At 43.6% G+C, this 17680-nt stretch overlaps 1 protein-coding gene and 1 long non-coding RNA gene across 3 annotated transcripts in view; one reads left to right on the top strand and one right to left on the bottom strand.

Annotated features, from left to right (window-relative positions):
* The window catches only part of LOC117355397, a 33044-nt gene extending 17479 nt beyond the window's left edge, over positions 1 to 15565 (top strand). The window contains exon 2 of the long non-coding RNA XR_004538351.1: positions 15173 to 15565. This is a non-coding gene — a long non-coding RNA (uncharacterized LOC117355397). The remainder of the gene's footprint in view (positions 1 to 15172) is intronic.
* The window catches only part of RBBP8 (RB binding protein 8, endonuclease), a 200200-nt gene extending 182845 nt beyond the window's left edge, over positions 1 to 17355 (bottom strand). For both annotated transcript variants that reach the window (XM_033933895.1, XM_033933891.1), the window contains exon 1: positions 17225 to 17355. The gene's annotated coding sequence lies outside the window, so the exon portion shown is untranslated. The remainder of the gene's footprint in view (positions 1 to 17224) is intronic.
* Between the last annotated feature and the right edge of the window lie 325 nt (positions 17356 to 17680).

Raw genomic sequence — 17680 nt, forward strand, 5'->3', positions numbered from 1 at the left:
TACCTTGTTCTTCGAAGTCAAAGTCGAAGCATGGATCTCGACGAGCCTCGACTCGAAGCCCTTCTCGATCCAGAACACCGTCGAAGCCAGTCTGTCGAGACAGTCCTACACATACCTCGACTCATTCTGTAACTCGTACACCTGCTACTTCTCCTTCCAGGAGTTTGAAAAGGAAGCATTCTCTTACTCCAACTCATAGTGCAGCTTCTTCGGTCACTCTGCGTTTGGAATCAGACCTTTCACCATATTCTAGAGAGGCTTCTCCATCCTATTCAGTTCAACATAAATCACGCAGTGGTTCTCCTGAGGACACATCTGATCCAAAATCAGTTTCTTTTGCCAAATTTATCTTTGACATGGGCCAAGCTCTCAAAATAGACCTTCATTCAGACTCAAAATATACTCCTGAGTACTTAGCGGATATGGAGCTTCCCCATCCTCCAAAAGAGTCACTCAGATTACCTATGACTCCTGTTCTACAGCAGACCTTCTCTCGCAATATGGAAACTCCTTATTCTATCACGGCTATTCCATCCAAATTAGAATCTCGTTATAGAACGGTCCCCTGTAAAGGGTATGAAAAGTCTCAGCTTTCTCATCAATCTCTAGTTGTAGAATCATCATTGAAGAAAGCACATCCCTCCAAAATCTATGCTTCGGTCCCTCCTGGTAGGGAAGGCCATACCATGGATAAGTTTGGACGTCGTTTATACCAGAACTCTATGATGGCAAATAGAGTTCTTAATTATAATTACATATTTACGTCCTACTTCAACCATTTTTTAAAGATTTTATCTTCATTTTACCCAGACATCTCTACCAATCGCCTATCAGAATTTAAAAATATCCTTAAGACTCTTTCTCAGTTGAGACTTTTCATGCTACAAGCTTCCTATGATGCCTTTGAACTCTCTTCTAGAGTGTCGGCATTTGCAGTAGCCATGCGTAGATTAGCATGGTTACAGATAGTGGACATGGATCCTAACCTTCAGGATAGATTGGCTAATCTTCCTTGTCAAGGAAATGAATTATTCGATGACTCTATTGAGGCAGCTACAAAGCGTCTTTCAGAACATGAACGCTCTTTTGCTTCCCTCATTCGTCCAAAACCTAAACCTGTACCAACTAGAGGTTTCAAACAAACTCCACGTCGCTATCCGCAGAAATCAACTCCTGCTTTTTCTAGACCTCCTGCTCGTCGGCCTCCTCCACAACAACGACAACAAAAGTCTCAGACCCCTGCTGCCACCAAGCCTGCTCAGTCTTTTTGACAATCTCGACCTGAGCATTCAAATTTCTCTGTTTCCAAATTCTCCCCTCCCCATAGGGGGTCGCCTGTCCACATTTTATCATCAATAGGAGCTCATAACATCAGATATCTGGGTACTTACCATCATACGAGAGGGATACTCTCTTCGACTCCTTCAGGTGCCTCCAGATCGCCATCCAAGAGAGTGTCTTTCAAATCAGTCGCATCTTCCTCTTCTTCTTCAAGAAGCTCAAGCTCTTCTTCTCCTGCGAGCAGTGGAGGAAGTTCCTCTCTCCCAAAGGAACTCGGGATTCTACTCCCGTTATTTTCTAGTTCCCAAAAAGACGGGGGATTTGCGACCGATTTTGGATCTCAGAGCTCTCAACAAATATCTAGTCAAAGAGAAATTTCGAATGCTCACTCTGCCAACTCTATATTCCTTGATGGATCAAGGGGATTGGATGTGCTCCCTCGATCTCAAAGAGGCCTATACTCATATCCCTATTCATCCAGCATTTCGCAAGTACCTCAGATTCCAAGTAGGAAATCTTCATCTTCAGTACAGAGTTCTCCCCTTCGGACTGGCTTCTTCCCCCAGAGTTTTCACCAAATGCCTTGTGGTTGTGGCTGCAGCTCTTCGCAACCAGGGTCTCCAAGTATTTCCATACCTAGACGACTGGCTCATCAAGGCTCCCTCTCTTTCAGGGGTTATTGTAGCGACCCAACAGACTATTCTTTTTCTACAAAGTCTGGGATTTCACATCAATTTTCCCAAATCTCAACTGACTCCTTCTCAGTCTCTCCAGTTCATAGGAGCAACTCTGGACACTATCAATCTGAGAGCATACCTTCCACAACCACGTCAGGATGCACTCCTTCAAATTTCTCAACAATTCTTCCAACTTTCCACTGTTCCAGCAAGGAAAATGATGGTTCTGCTCGGTCACATGGCTTCTACAGTTCATGTGGTTCCTTTTGCCAGGCTTCATCTTTGCATTCCTCAATGGACACTGGCATCTCAATGGAAACAATCAGTGGATCCACCAACTCGACTGATTTCCATCACTCCTTCATTAAAGAAGTCTCTCCGTTGGTGGATGCTCTCTTTGAATCTTTCAAGAGGTTTACTGTTTTACCCTCTTCCTCATCAGAAGGTCCTCACAACCGACTCGTCAATGTATGCATGGGGAGCCCATGTGGACGGTCTTTGCACTCAGGGGCTCTGGACCCAAGCAGACCGGAGGTGTCCTATAAATCTGTTGGAACTCAGAGCGATATTCTATGCTCTCAAAGCTTTTCAGCATCTACTTCACGACATGGTGATTCTAGTACGTACCGACAATCAAGTAGCCATGTATTATGTCAACAAACAGGGAGGGACGGGATCTCACTCCCTCTGTCAAGAGGCTCTGAAATTGTGGCAGTGGGCGATTCTCCACAACATCTTCCTCAGAGCAGTTTACATTCAGGGTCAACACAACTGTTTGGCGGACAAATTGAGTCGTCTTCTACAACCTCACGAATGGACACTCAATTCTCCTACTCTTCGCCAAATTTTTGCTCGTTGGAGGACTCCGCAGATAGATCTGTTTGCGTCACCTCTCAACTTCAAACTGCCTCAATTTTGCTCCCGCATCTATACTCCTCAACGTCTCGAAGCGGATGCGTTTCTACTGGACTGGAGGAATCAGTTCCTTTATGCTTTTCCTCCGTTTCCTCTGATTCTCAAGACTCTGGTCAAGTTGAAATCAGACCATGCCACCATGATTCTGATAGCTCCTCGGTGGCCCAGGCAACCTTGGTTCTCCCTTCTACTTCAACTCAGCACCAGGGAGCCTCTACTTCTACCAATATTTCCTTCTCTACTCACGCAGAATCAAGGATCTTTGCTTCATCCCAATCTACAGTCTCTACATTTGACAGCTTGGTACCTTTCTCTTTAACAGACTTTTCTCAATTCTCTCCGTCTGTGCAAGATATTTTACTTGCTTCCAGAAAACCATCAACTAGACAATGTTATGGTCAAAAGTGGACAAGATTCTCTGCTTGGTGTTCTACACATAATTTACTTCCCAGATCTGCTTCATTGACATCAGTTCTGGACTATTTACTTCATTTATCTCAATCTGGACTTCAGACTACATCTATCCGAGTCCACCTTAGTGCTATAGCTGCTTTTCATCAGCCTTTGGATGGAAAATCCCTTTCTGCACATCCTATGATTTCTCGTTTTATGAAAGGACTTCTCAATCTCCATCCTCCTCTTAAACCACCTCCTGTGGTTTGGGATCTCAATGTTGTTTTAGCTCAACTTATGAAATCTCCTTTTGAACCACTTGACAAAGCTCATCTCAAGTATCTCACTTGGAAAGCTGTGTTCCTGATCGCCCTCACTTCTGCTCGTCGTGTCAGTGAGTTACAAGCGCTAGTGGCTGATCCACCTTTCACAGTTTTTCACCATGACAAGGTTGTTCTCCGTACTCATCCTAAATTCTTGCCTAAAGTTGTTTTAGAATTTCACATCAATCAGTCTATTGTTCTGCCTGTATTTTTTCCAAAGCCTCATTCTCACCCAGGAGAGGCGGCTCTTCATACCTTGGACTGTAAACGTGCTTTGGCTTTCTACCTGCAACGCACTCAGCTTCACAGAACATCTCCTCAACTTTTCATATCCTTTGATCCAAACAGGTTGGGTCGTCCTATATCAAAGCGTACCATCTCCAACTGGATGGCTGCTTGCATTTCTTTTTGCTATGCTCAGGCTGGTCTTCCTCTGCAAGGTCGAGTGACGGGCCATAAAGTTAGAGCTATGGCGGCATCTGTAGCTTTCCTCCGATCAACTCCTATTGAGGAAATCTGCAAGGCTGCCACTTGGTCCTCGGTTCATACTTTCACCTCTCATTATTGTCTGGATACTTTATCCAGGAGGGATGGCCATTTTGGCCAATCTGTTTTGCAAAATCTTTTTTCGTAAATTGCCAACTTCCCTCCATCCCTTTTTACTTAGCTTGGAGGTCACCCATATGTGGGAATATGCTGCCTGCTTGTCCTGGGATAAAGCACAGTTACTTACCGTAACAGTTGTTATCCAGGGACAGCAGGCAGATATTCCCACAACCCTCCCACCTCCCCTGGTTGGCTTCTTGGCTAGGTATCTGAACTGAGGATCCTCTCAGGAGATGCGCCCCCTAGTTCGGGCGGGAAGGCACGCGCGCAGGCGCGGTGCAGTACTCGAAAGTTCGAGATCTTCAAGCAAGTTTGCTTTCGAGGCTGTCCGCTGCGGGGCTCCGTCGGTGACGTCACCCATATGTGGGAATATCTGCCTGCTGTCCCTGGATAACAACTGTTACGGTAAGTAACTGTGCTTTATTGCTGAACAGAATAACATAGCAGTAGCCAGCAAGGAATGATTCAACAAACAAAAACATTAGCAAGTTCACCCCCCAACCACATCCCTACCTACCCTATCCCCCCTTTCCCATCTCCTCCATAACAGAGAACATGTGAAATTGATGGCAATCAATATGTACAAAATCAACTCACTGGGTTACTAGAGCAAAGTATCTTAAGGAAACAATCAGGCATTGCAAAAGGACAACAAAGGGTCATCAAATAATAACATACCGATATCCCCCACCATTCACCCCACCCAAAGGCTATACCAGAGGACAAGAAAAGACATTCTAAGAATGCATGAAAAGCAGCCTCCCCAAAGGGCCTGGACTTTTGTAGCCCCCAGGTAGTATCAATCAGCCCTTTCCCTACAAAGAAAAACACAGCAGCATGAAATTATAAACAGCTAGCTTATTGCCATGGAACCACTCCAAGAAATGGTATTCAGAAGTAAGCTACTCCTTCTGTGAGGTAAGAAAGCCAAATAGGCCTCCCAAGTAAGCAAAACACGTTTTTGTTTGGTGGCATGACCCACCCCTTCTCAGACTTCCCAAGTAGCTAGAGTGTAAACCTGTGTCTGCCACTGCCAAAGTGAGGGAGGGTCCGAAGAAGTCCAAGACTGCAGTATGCTCTTATGAGCTAGAAGACACATCTTACAACACAACAAAATTCCTCTTTGAGACACTCCCCAAAACGACCCAGATCAAGTACCAATTGTTCCATTGTACGTGCAAGGTTACACCCTAATAAGTGCTGCAGATATTGCACTATAGAGGCCCAAAATGGGAAAAAGAATGCAAAATGGGGAAAAGTATTGGGCTCGAGGAATGGGCATCGACATGGCAGATGAGGTTCAACGTGGATAAGTGTAAAGTGATGCATGTCGGTAACAAAAATCTCAAGCACGAGTACAGGATGTCTGGGGCAGTACTTGGAGAGACCTCCCAGGAAAGGGACTTGGGAGTTCTGATCGACAAGTTTATGAAGCTGTCTACGCAATGTGCGGCGGCGGTGGCGAAAAGGGCGAACAGAATGCTTGGAATGATAAAGAAGGGGATCATGAACAGATCGGAGAAGGTTATCATGCCGCTGTACCAGGCCATGGTGCGCCCTCACCTGGAGTCCTGTATACAGCACTGGTCGCCGTACATGAAGAAGGACACGGTACTACTCGAAAGCAACTAAGATGGTTAAGGGGTTGGAGGAGCTGCCGTACAGTGACAGATTAGAGAAACTGGGCCTCTTCTCCCTCGAACAGAGGAGATTGAGAGGAGACATGATCGAAACATTCAAGATACTGAATGGGATACATTTAGTAGATAAGGACAGGTTGTTCACCCTCTCCAAGGTAGGGAGAATGAGAGGGCACTCTTTAAAGCTGAAAGGGGATAGATTCCGTACAAACGTAAGGAAGTTCTTCACCCAGAGAGTGGTGGAAAACTGGAACACTCTCCCAGAGGCTGTCATAGGGGAAAACACCCTCCAGGGATTCAAGACAAAGTTAGACAAGTTCCTACTGAACGCTGGTAGGGCCAGTCTCAGTTAGGGCGCTGGTCTTTGATCAAAAGGGCCACCACTGGTCTGACCCAGCAGCGGCATCTCTTATGTTCTCTTTGCCACACTTAAGATAGAGAGGGGAATCAATGTCCCCCCCAATTTTGTGTAATTGTATCTGAGTATAATAGGCTTTATATAACACTTGGAACATAATGTTTCCATAACACCTCTCTGGTAACTAGTGTAAGTGTCCCCTTAACATTGGTCAAAATATCCCAGGATCCCAAGTCCTTATGAAGCTTCCGCTCCCAACTCATGCATATGTGCCTAGTGTCTTTACTACCTTCAGACTAACACAGGGCTTTATACAGTGCCGATACGAAGGTATTAGAAACTGCCACCCCTGCAAAAAAAATCCTTAAGACATTTTCTGAAAGGTTGACTGATCTAGTCTTGCGAAAGAGATAAAATATAATGTTTGGCCTGGGAATATGCAAAAGTATCTCCCCATCGAGGGCCCAATTGCCCTCTGCCGTCAAAAGATGTTCAATTAAATAAAAACCTTTCTGTCCCCACTCCACAAGCATTTGCTAGAGACAATGGAGATCTTTCTTCAAAAATTTTAGTGGAAGCATTTGCATGATATATAACTACTGCGGGAAGATCACCATTCTTAACAAAGCTATCCTACCCAATGGCAACAAAGGGCAAATCCTGCCAAGCCTCCAGTTGAATTTTGGTATCTATCAAAAGTTTAGGAACATTAGTCGAAAATAGCTGATTTGTAAAAACTGGAAGTTGTACACCAAGGTACCGAAAGCAGTCTTGACGCCCAGTATAATGGAAGAGAAGCCTCTTAAAATTATTTAAGGCAACTGCAGAGGGCACCGCCTCAAACTTGCTGAGATTTAAGTAAAAACCTGCAAAGTCGCTATATTCCACTATATTCTTCAATAAAGCTGCTAAAGAATGCTGAGGTTCCATAATATGGACCAACAGATCATCCACAAAAGCGGCCAACTTAAGACACTGTACTCACACCTTTAATGTTAGGATTGGCATAAATGTTTCAGACGAGAGGGTCTAGAGTCAAAATAAATAGCAAAGGCGACAGAGGATGGATGGATGGATGGATCTCAAACAGGACAGATCTACAATCGTTAACCAGAAGAACAGCCTTAGGTGTGGCATATAGTGCTTGGATGGCCGAAACAGAACAGCCCGCAAACTCATAGCATGTCAGAATAGCAAACAAATAGTCCCAGCGAACTTTGTCAAATGCCTTCTCCATGTCAAAACTGATGAATAGCGAAGAGAATCCTGCCCTAGTTCGATATTCAAGCGTGGCCAAATCTTTCTCAAATTTTTGGCCACTGAGTGGCCTTTGACAAATTCAACCTGAAATTCATGAATAAGCTGTGGGAGAACTCTCACCAAATGATTGGCCAGTATTTTTGCTAAAAGCTGAACTTCAAAATTGAGCAAAGAAATAGGTCTGTAAGACTCCTGACGGGTGGGGTCCCTCTCTGGCTTAGGAAGGACAATTATTTGGACTATATTAAGATGTTCTGACATAGCTTCAGTATTAGTCCTCTCATAAAACATCTTGGTGATTGGGGGTACTATCTCGGTTTTCAAAACTTTGTAGAACTCAGCCCGATATCCATCCAGGCTAGGAGCTTTCAAAGTGGAGCTCTGAGTAATATCCAACTCCACTTCTCCTTCCTGAATGGGTGCATTGTACAGGAGTGAGATGCAGTAGATCAAGCCCATCCAAATATAGCTCTTTGGGCAGCCCTGTTTTCTTATGCAAAACATATAATTTTGCATAAAAATTATGGAATGACTCATATCTTTATATCTTTCATAACTTGCCTAGATCCACCAGGACACAACTGTAAGATTTTTTTTCTCTGTATGAAACCAAACGAACCAAGAGTTTACCACTTTTATGGCCATGAGCTTAAAGCTGATATTTAAAATATGCCAGAAGCTTAGCCATTCTCTAATGGAGTTTCTCATTTAAAGCAATCTGCAGTGAAAGTGGAGTACATTTAGCAGCCAAAGTAGGATGAGTACCATAGCGTCAATGGACTTCAATAAGCTGATGAGATAAGTGCAAGATCTCCCAATCCTGCATCTTCAAAGGTGATTAATATAACCTATAATTTCACTCCGGAGCACCGCTTTCGCCGTCTCCCAATACAAAACAGGATCATCTTCATATTGATGATTAAAATATTTATAATCGTTCCAACACTTAAGTTAAAAAAAAAAAAATCATAGAACTTCTGATCATTACTTAATCACAGAGGGTATGCTCAATGGATCCCAGAGCTGGACCTTGTCTGGGCGGTCTGATCCAACCACACCCACACCCACACATGATCTGGGATCACATAAGGCCCTATTTCTGCCCAGGTGACATTAGAAAAATGGTCCCTAGAGACCAATAGATAATTAATTCAGGATTGTGTCGAATGCGCTCTAGACATATGAGTAAAATATTTCTCAGCCGAATGTAATATCCTCCAGACATCAATAGGATCTAATAAATGACACACATGAGCGAGCCCTTTTAATTCTGTGTATGAGCCTTTAGCTGGGGGGGAAGACCTATCCGAAGAATGGTCCCAAGCAAGATTAAAGTCCGTCCCCCCCCCCCTGGGAGCAATGGTAGTTTGTCGTGATTGAATAAAATATTTTGTAAGCGCTTCTAAAACCATCATAGGTATTAGGTGCATAAATGCTGCCCAGCAGCACTTTTTGACCTGCAATTATCACAGTACAAAAAATAACACCCCCGAAGTCAATAGCTAAAGTATTAATCTGGGCCACTACCCCTTTACGAAAAATTATGGCTACCCCACATTTCTTCCCTAGCGTTGCAGCTGCCATACACAAGCCTATCCAACCTCTCCTTAACTCAGCATGTTCCACATCAGTAAGGTGTGTCTCCTGTAGCATCGCTATATCTGCCTTAAGTCTTCAGTTTTTGTAAAATTTTGGTCCACTTCACAGTGGAGTTAATGCCTCCCAAATTCCAAGTTACAAGGTGAACCATCATCCCACGGGAAAACCAAAATAGACCAAGGACAAAGAATAGTAGAATAATATTCAGAGCATTGTCCCAGCCACTGGACTCTGAAATAATAGGTCCAGACATCCCAAAGGACCAGCACATCAAGACAAAATTTAACAAATTGAAAGGCAACAAGAACAACCCATGACCAGTAACTGCCATAACAAAGAATCTGAACTATCCCAAAAAATCTCCCTCTCAGCCCTCCCCTTCTCTCCCATACAACTCTCCTCCTAATAATCTTTGCCTCTATCATTCCCAAGAAAAATGGGAACTAATCACCTCTGAATACCTGCCCTCTCCCAGCTACCTCCCCAGAAAAAAGAGAGATATGAAAAGATCAATCATTCCCCCTGAGCCCCAACACTCCACATCTTTATGCTCCCACAATCAACACCACTCGCAATGTAGGTTCCTTTACACCCCACAGAAGGAGGTTGGCATGTAATCCTATAAGCCGAACTAAGAAGTTACCATGCCTTTATCAATCTGGTGTCAGTTCTCAAGATGTCCGCCATGGGAGTTTCATGAAACAATACCCACAATCAAAGAGAAAGGAAATATCACATAAAACAATAACAAAACAATAAGGCTACTGACTCCCCAATCCCCACACACCCACCATACTATAATCATACCACAACATCTCACACCGTACCACTTTCATGCATTCAACCCACTTAATCCCCCAAAAGTACTAAGAAAAAGTCCCCAGTGGAGCTAAACATAAGAACATAAGTATTGCCTCTGCTGGGTCAGACCAGGGGTCCATCGCGCCCAGCAGTCCGCTCCCGCGGCGGCCCTCCAGGTCCTTGACTTGTAAGTTCCCTCCACCTGAACTGTTTATGCCCTAATCCTGAAGTACCTTGTATAGTACCCCTCTATCTATACCCTGTAATCCCTTTCTCCTTCAAGAAGTCATCCAAGCCCTTTTTGAAACCCATTATTGTACTTTGTCCTATCACCTCTCCTGGAAGTGCATTTCAGGTGTCCACCACCCTCTAAGTGAAGAAGTACTTCCGAGCATTTGTTTTGAATCTGTCTTCTTTCAGTTTTTCTGAGTGCCCTCTTGTTTTTGATGTCCCTGCTAGCCTGAAGAATCTGTCCCTCTCTACCTTATCTATACCTTTCATGATTTTATAGGTCTCTATTATGTCCCCTCTAAGTCTCCGTTTTTCCAGGGTGAAGAGCCCCAGCCTCTCCAGCCTTTCGGTATAAGCAAGGTTTTCCATGTCCTTAATCATTTTTGTTGCTCTTCTCAGGACCCTCTCGAGCATCACCATATCCTTCTTAAGGTGTGGCGACCAGAATGGCATATGGTGCTCGCTGCCCAGAGTAGGTGGTCAATCTCCAAGAACAAAATCCAACAAGAACTCATCAAGCTGAAAATCCAAGCTGTGTGGGCCCTTGGAGTGTCCATGGCTTCCAGAAGTCCAGTGGTACAAGAGAAGCTCCCAAGGGCACCCTCCGGACCAATATATCAAGCTAACATGTCAAGAGCAAGATAGTTTGACATAAAATAACTGCAGTCAAGATTGAGATGAAGAAGTTCTTTCCAGCACATCAGCTGCAGTAAAAGTGACAATAAAGGTCTGGACCATGATAACCGTATCGTAAAAATTCAAAGCTCCATTATGGTGTACTTGTAAATGCATTGGATATAAGAGCCCAAATCAGATGTGACATAAGAACATAAGAAGTTGCCTCCACTGGATCAGATCAGAGGTCCATCACGCCCAGCAGTCCGCACCCGCGGACCTGTCAAGTGGTCCCTGCCTTATTCTATAACTTATCACTACTTCTGTCTATACACCTCAATCCCCTTATCCTTCAGGAATTTATGCAAACCTTCTTTGAATCCCTGTAGTGTCTTCTGCTCTATCACAACCTCCGGGAGTGCATTCCACATGTCCACCACTCTCTGGGTGAAGAAGAACTTCCTGGCATTGGTTCTAAACCTGTCCCCTTTCAGTTTCTCCAAGTGCCCCCTTGTACTTGTTGTTCCCCACAGTCTGAAGAATCTGTCCCTGTCTACCTTATCTATATCTTTCAGGATCTTGAAAGTTTCTATCATGTCTCCTCTAAGTCTCCGCTTTTCCAGGGAGAACAGCCCCAGCTTTTCTAGCCTGTGGGCATATGAAAAGTTTTCCATACCTCTTATCATTTTCGTCGCTCTTCTCTGGACCCCCTCAAGAAGGACATGGCAATACTTGAGGGGGTCCAGAGAAGAGCGACGAAAATGATAAACAGTGGAGTAGATGGGGACAAAAGCACTTCTTTGCTGTGCCTTCTTTGCTGTGCCTCCTTAGTTGAGTAATCTTGAAAGCAAAGAATGCACTTAGTGACATAAGTCAGTTGTTGACTTCCTCACAGTGCTCGCAGAATAGCTTGCTTATGTACATTATTCAAAAGCTTCACAATCACCACAAGTGGTTTAGCCGCCAACACTGGGTGCGATCCCAGCCTGTGCGCCCTTTCACTATGAAGAGGCCCTAAGTTCTCGGGCAAGGTTAGAGAGCTGGTGAGCCAAGTTTCCAAAGTATGCTGCAAATCAATGTCAGGTATGTCCTCAGGGAAGCCAAAAAAATGGAGGTTGGATCTTCTTGACTTATTTTCAAAATCCTTCAATCTGTCCTCCAAAGCCTTGATTGTTTTCTGGCACTGTGCTTGTTGGGCCTCCAAGCCATGTACGCGATCATCAATGTTGCTAACACGTTGGGAAGATTATGAGTTCCTGCCCCATACTTTATTTATCTTGTACTTGCTCTGACTTACTTACCCCCTCTTCTACAAAGCTGCGCTAGTGACTGCTTTGTAGAAGAGGGGTTAGTATCTATAGGAAGGAGGCATTTGTTGAGGACAAATTCCATGGCAGTTGATTTGTGCCGTAATCTCTGTAATCTTGGCAGACCATGCAACACTTTCCAGTGGGCTGGAGGGTGCCGCCATTTTGTTGTCTTCCACCTTGTAGCAGTTGCGGTCCTTTTTGGCACATTTCACTTACTACTCACTCGCTCATCCCTCCACCACTAATCCACAGTACACGGGCTAAATCACTAAAAGAAAGGAGCACTCAGAGGTCGAATTGAAGCAGATTTAAGAGAGATGCTGGAGACGGCAGCAGAAGCGACACTGACTAACGTCTGCTCCCGGTCATGGTGTCCTTGTGGCTTACTGTTAATAAAGATTGTTATTAGTCCCTTGCCTCTTCATGGTGCTTTCAATTATTATCAGTGCTCATTAAGCCAATTAAAAAAATAAGTTGGGTATCGAGATCGGTTAAGTGTGCCGATCTAGATAACTGTAGATATCTTTTATAGAATCGGTCAAAATGCCTTCCCTATTAAAAAAAAAAAAAAAGATTCAATGTACCCCCCCCCTTTTTTTTTTTTTTTTTACTAATTTGCGGTAGAGGTTTCTACTGCAGCCTGGAGCACTAAAAGCTCTGACACTGCTCCGACACTTATAGAATTGCTATGAGCGTTGAAGCAGTGTCAGAGCATTTAGTGCTCTGGACTGTGGTAGAAACCTCTAACACGGCTTAGTAAATAATATTGGAGAGAGGGGTGAACCCTGTGGGACCCCACTCAATGTTTTCCATTCTAATTCTATCATGAGAACAACAGAAACAACACATTAAGGAGTCCTGTTGCTAAGCTGCAGAAAGCACTAATGCAGGGCTGCCCAAATCCGGTCCTCCAGATCTACTGGCAGGCCAGGTTTTCAGGATATCCACAATGAATATGCACGGGAGAGATTTACCTGCACTGTCTTTTTGGTATGCAAATCTCTCTCATGCATGTTCATTGTGGATATCCTGAAAACTTGGCCTGCCAGTAGATCTCAAGGACCGGATTTGGGCAGCTCTGCACTAATGCATGCTTACTAAAGCAAAAAAATGGCTTACAGTGGGGCACATTGTGTCCCATGGTAATTTTTGGATGTGCACATGCTACATATGCACTAAAACAATTTTATTTTCCAGATCTGGAGAGTGGGTCTTGGGGCAGAGAGTTAGTGCAGCTACATTGCCGCATGTTAACTAATTATATGTATGGTGGTAGGGGCGGGGCTTACATGCTACTATGAAGATGAGCATCTGGTCATTAAAAGTGAAAATAGTAAAAAAATGGCCATTTTATATTGGTGGTAAAAATGGCCTTAGTGCATGGGAATGACCTGTGTGAGGATGCACTAAAGCCACTTTTTACCGTAGTTTGGTAAAAGGGCCCCTAAGAGATTAAAACTGAACAAAACCCAAATATTTTTTTTATCATGTTTACTTGTTTAGGTCTTTTCACTTCCTATGTCATATGAAAGGGAATAAAAACCTTTTTTTAAAGCAGTGTATTGACAACCTTAGCCAAGTAAACTCAAAACCGTACTTCTTTTTTTTTAAGCAATGAAGTTAATTTAAAATATTAAATTGATAAATATAAAACAAAAAAAATACAAATTAGCTATATTGCAAAATATAAACTCAACGCACGCTTCATATTATTTCTTCTTTGAAGGGTAATTCTTTAACATGCCACCTATTACTAGTGTTACTTAAGGCACATATTATTACTAGTATATGGGCTGAAAATACTCCTTCATCTAAAAGCTAAGAGGCTCATAATTGAAACAGAAATATGTCTAAAAATTGGCCTAAATCAGCACTTGGACGACCAGTAAAACACTTGGATGATCAGTAAGACAAGTCGTCCAAGTGCCGATAATCGAACCGGGTTTTAGACTTATCTAAAAATGACTTAGGCCTTTTCAGTGCTGCTGTATGCACAGAGCTAAAAGGGGCGTGTTAGAAGGAGTGGTGAAGGCAGGATTTCGGTGGGACGTGGGCTGACCTAGACTTAGTTGTACTGCAAGTATAACCGAAAGTTTAACGAGGCTGCCTAGATGGAACTTATACGTAGCAACTTAGGTGAATTAAAACCAGGTCTAAGTGCCTAGAAGGTATCCAAAGTGACCAGATAACCACTGTAGAGATGAAGTACAGACCCACACACACTCCCCCAGTGATCACTGGCTCCCTCCCCCCTCCACCATAAAAATCATTATAAAAACTTCACATCTTCATATATCTGCCTCCAGAACATCAGCACCTGGCTTTGGAAAGCCTAGTAGAGCTGCACAGAGGTGGCTTAAGTAGTCTGGGGCTATTGGGGTTGTAGACAGGTGGCTCTAGTAGGTTTTAGGGGGCTCACCATGGCCTATAAGGGAGTTGTGGTGAGATGTTTATGTGACACCCTTTGTGTGAAGTTTGCAGCAGTGCCCTCTAAGATGCCCCACTACTGTGTTTTCATGTCTGGGTGTCCAGTCCATCCCTTTGCTGGCCCCTCTCACGTCCAAAAGGTCTTGTTTTAGGTAGACTTGGATGATTTTTTGGACGAGAATGGGGTATAAAGATAGATGACCTAGCAGTCTGGGTGATCAAATGGCTGGACGTATAATTAGACGATTCTCGGGAAAAAAAAATAAATATATATATATATATTTTGGACATAGTTTTCGAGAATGGACTTTGGACACTGCCGACTTTGAATGTCTAGTGACTTAGACCCAAAACGGACCTAGACTTATTTTTTGATTATGCTCCTCCACGGCTATTGTAAATGCCTTTGCTTAGATGTTATCAAGAACATACATAAATCATAGTATTAAATAAGCTCCTCCTTACCTCCATCCATCTGCATGCCCACTGTCAAAGTTTGCTCCATGCAAACAATATGTGTACTTTTATGTTGGTTGGTATAAGAGGTCATTTGCACATAGACATGACCATTCATGTGCATAAATGCCTTACGTACAGGCATTTACACATATTATCACTGCCTAAAACTAGGTGCCACCTTATAGAATTACCCCCAATCAAGTTCATATAAGGCCCAAATTTAAAAAAAACAAAAACAACCCCAGGCATTAACATGCTTTATTTCTTTTTCTCTTAGATCATGTTTACAGTGGTCTTGTTGAAAAGTTTAAAACACATTTGAACTTGTCTTGAAAACCTCCTCATACCTCCAGTTAAATGGCAACTTTTTTCCCCAGCAGGGCACTGTGGATTGCAATTGACATAGGAGACAATATGCCGTAAGTGAGCTGATTAATGATCAGCAATGGGGAAGCTAATGCTGCTGTCAAGTAGCAGCAGAAAGGAATAGGAATTGGGTTTTTCCTTGTTCCTAGCATCAGCAAGTGCAATGGAGATATTGAACACCCTATAAGAAGAACAGGGCTGTATGTGACTTCATCAGGATCATGGACTATATTCCCATCTCACCTGTAATCGTACATTTAAAATATATGTTTGAAAACAAGATTAAAGAAATCTGTTCTGTCAATATCTGCCTTTTCCAGCTCAGGATATTTTCATTTAGCCCAACCAGAGCTATGAGCTGAGGCTCCAGATGCAGCTGAAAGTTTATCTGCAGCATCACAACATGTACCCAGGGCTTGCTACAGAACTTCCCAGCTAAAGGACTACCCCAACCCCCCCTCCCCCAAATACTGGGCTGACCCCAACACTTCCCCTCCAGTTCACTGAGACTTCACTGAGACTCCCACACACCTGACAATCAGCAGGAGGGATGTCTATTCCCTCCTGCCAGCAGGCCTGCCTCTTCAAAATGGTGGGCCTTACCCTTTCCAGTGCATCCTGATATGCACTGGGAGGGGGCTTAAGGCCCTGATTGGTTCAGGCATTAAAAGTCCTGTCCCTTATGCACCTGAGCCAGTCATAGCTTTTGGCCCCTCCCTGTGCATCCCAGGATGCATCGGGCATGGGCATAAGGCTCTGATTGGCTCTGGTGCCTGAGGCCCTTCCCAGGGGTGGGGGTCCTTTAGCTAGGGGTCCAGCCAGGCCTACCAGACCACAAGGTTTATCCATAGGGGGGTCTTTTTTTAGCCCCAATTGTGCAAAGGACTTTTATGGTTTTATTATATATGGGCTCAGTTTTTGTATGTGTGTTGTTTGCAGGTACAACACATGGACAACAGCTGCTGGTAAATTATGGCCCTGATTCTTTGTTAAGGGGGGGGGGTCGGGGTTCTTTAATGTGTATTTCAAGGAGAGCTCATTAGAATACTAATGAGCTCCTTGAAATGCATTTGCATAGGGTTATCGGTGACTGCTACGACTATTGGTTGTAGCCACTGAGAATCTGTGCATCGGGAAGGGAGCTTTCTGTGACGAGTCTTATTACCAAGGAAAACTTTTGTGCATCTGGCCCTCAGCATTGCACTCTGCTGCTATTAGACTTGCACAACACAATTGGCTGGGTCTACCGTGCCGTTGACATCACTACATGCAGCAAGAAAGCTAGTCTGCCTAAATGGGAAACTGCTAAAAAGTTGTCTTGGGGGGACGGAAGAGAAGGCTAGGACTGTATATATAAGTTTAATATAAGATGCTGATTTTCTTAAATCAAACTTTTTTCCAGTCTCAACGGGCATGACAAAACCTGCCTTCATTCCTTTCTCTTCAGCTCAGCATGTACAATGCCAAGATTTGGTGGCTTTACTTTACTGGGCTTTCTTGCCCTTCACTGCTCTTTTCTTCTGGCTAAACACTGTTCCTACTCCCAGTCAGAATTTCTTTCCGTGGCTTCTCACTTTCATCCTTAAAATCTGCTCAGATGGTACTCCTGGTATAACAGAAATAAATTGCTTGTTTTGTGTGAATAATGCTTTAATTCAGTTTACTTTTATATATATACAAAAAACAACCCACACAGAACTACTCTGCAATGATGGAAAAAAAAGATGCACCTACATTTCAGACAAAGGGGCACAAAGTCAATCCATTAATAAAAGGAGTGCAGGAGTGTTAAAAATGTAACTGCTAAAAATTATGTTTGTGACCTTCTCACCTGAAACTTTTCAAATGCTCATTCAGGTACTATTTCCACACGACAGCTGAATAATTACATATCAGTTTCTGAATAGAGACAGGCTGTATAAAAGCAAGCAAGAGGGGAGAAAGTGAATATAAAAAGACTCACCCTTTTACTTCAGATTTTCCAAAGTTTTGCTCTTGGTCAGGATGCTGAATATTTACTGCTAACTCTCCCACCTTCAGCCACTGAGCAGCTGCTGCTGCTATGCAGAGGAGCTAAACCACACCAATGTAATATGCAGTATTCACTGGATAACCTAATATGCCTTTCATTTAACTGGCTGGGCAGGTTCCTGCATTCTGAGGAACACAGAATCATACCTGAATTTGTTGGCATAACAGACCTGTTAAACCGGTTCCCCAGTCATCCAGAAACCTGTACAACCAGTCTGCATCAAAGGCTGGCCCAACATGCTGAAGCTCAGCTCAGAGCTGTTTCCTGCACACTGAATGATTTATGCCTCTGTCAAATCCCAACAACAGGGCTAGAATGTTGTAGCCTCCAGCAAAATAATTTAGGGGAGGGGGGGGGGGGGGGTCTGCGGGACTAATATAGATCCAT

The sequence above is a fragment of the Geotrypetes seraphini genome, chromosome 2 (genome assembly GCF_902459505.1).
Source record: "Geotrypetes seraphini chromosome 2, aGeoSer1.1, whole genome shotgun sequence".
Classification (NCBI taxonomy): Eukaryota; Metazoa; Chordata; class Amphibia; order Gymnophiona; family Dermophiidae; genus Geotrypetes; species Geotrypetes seraphini.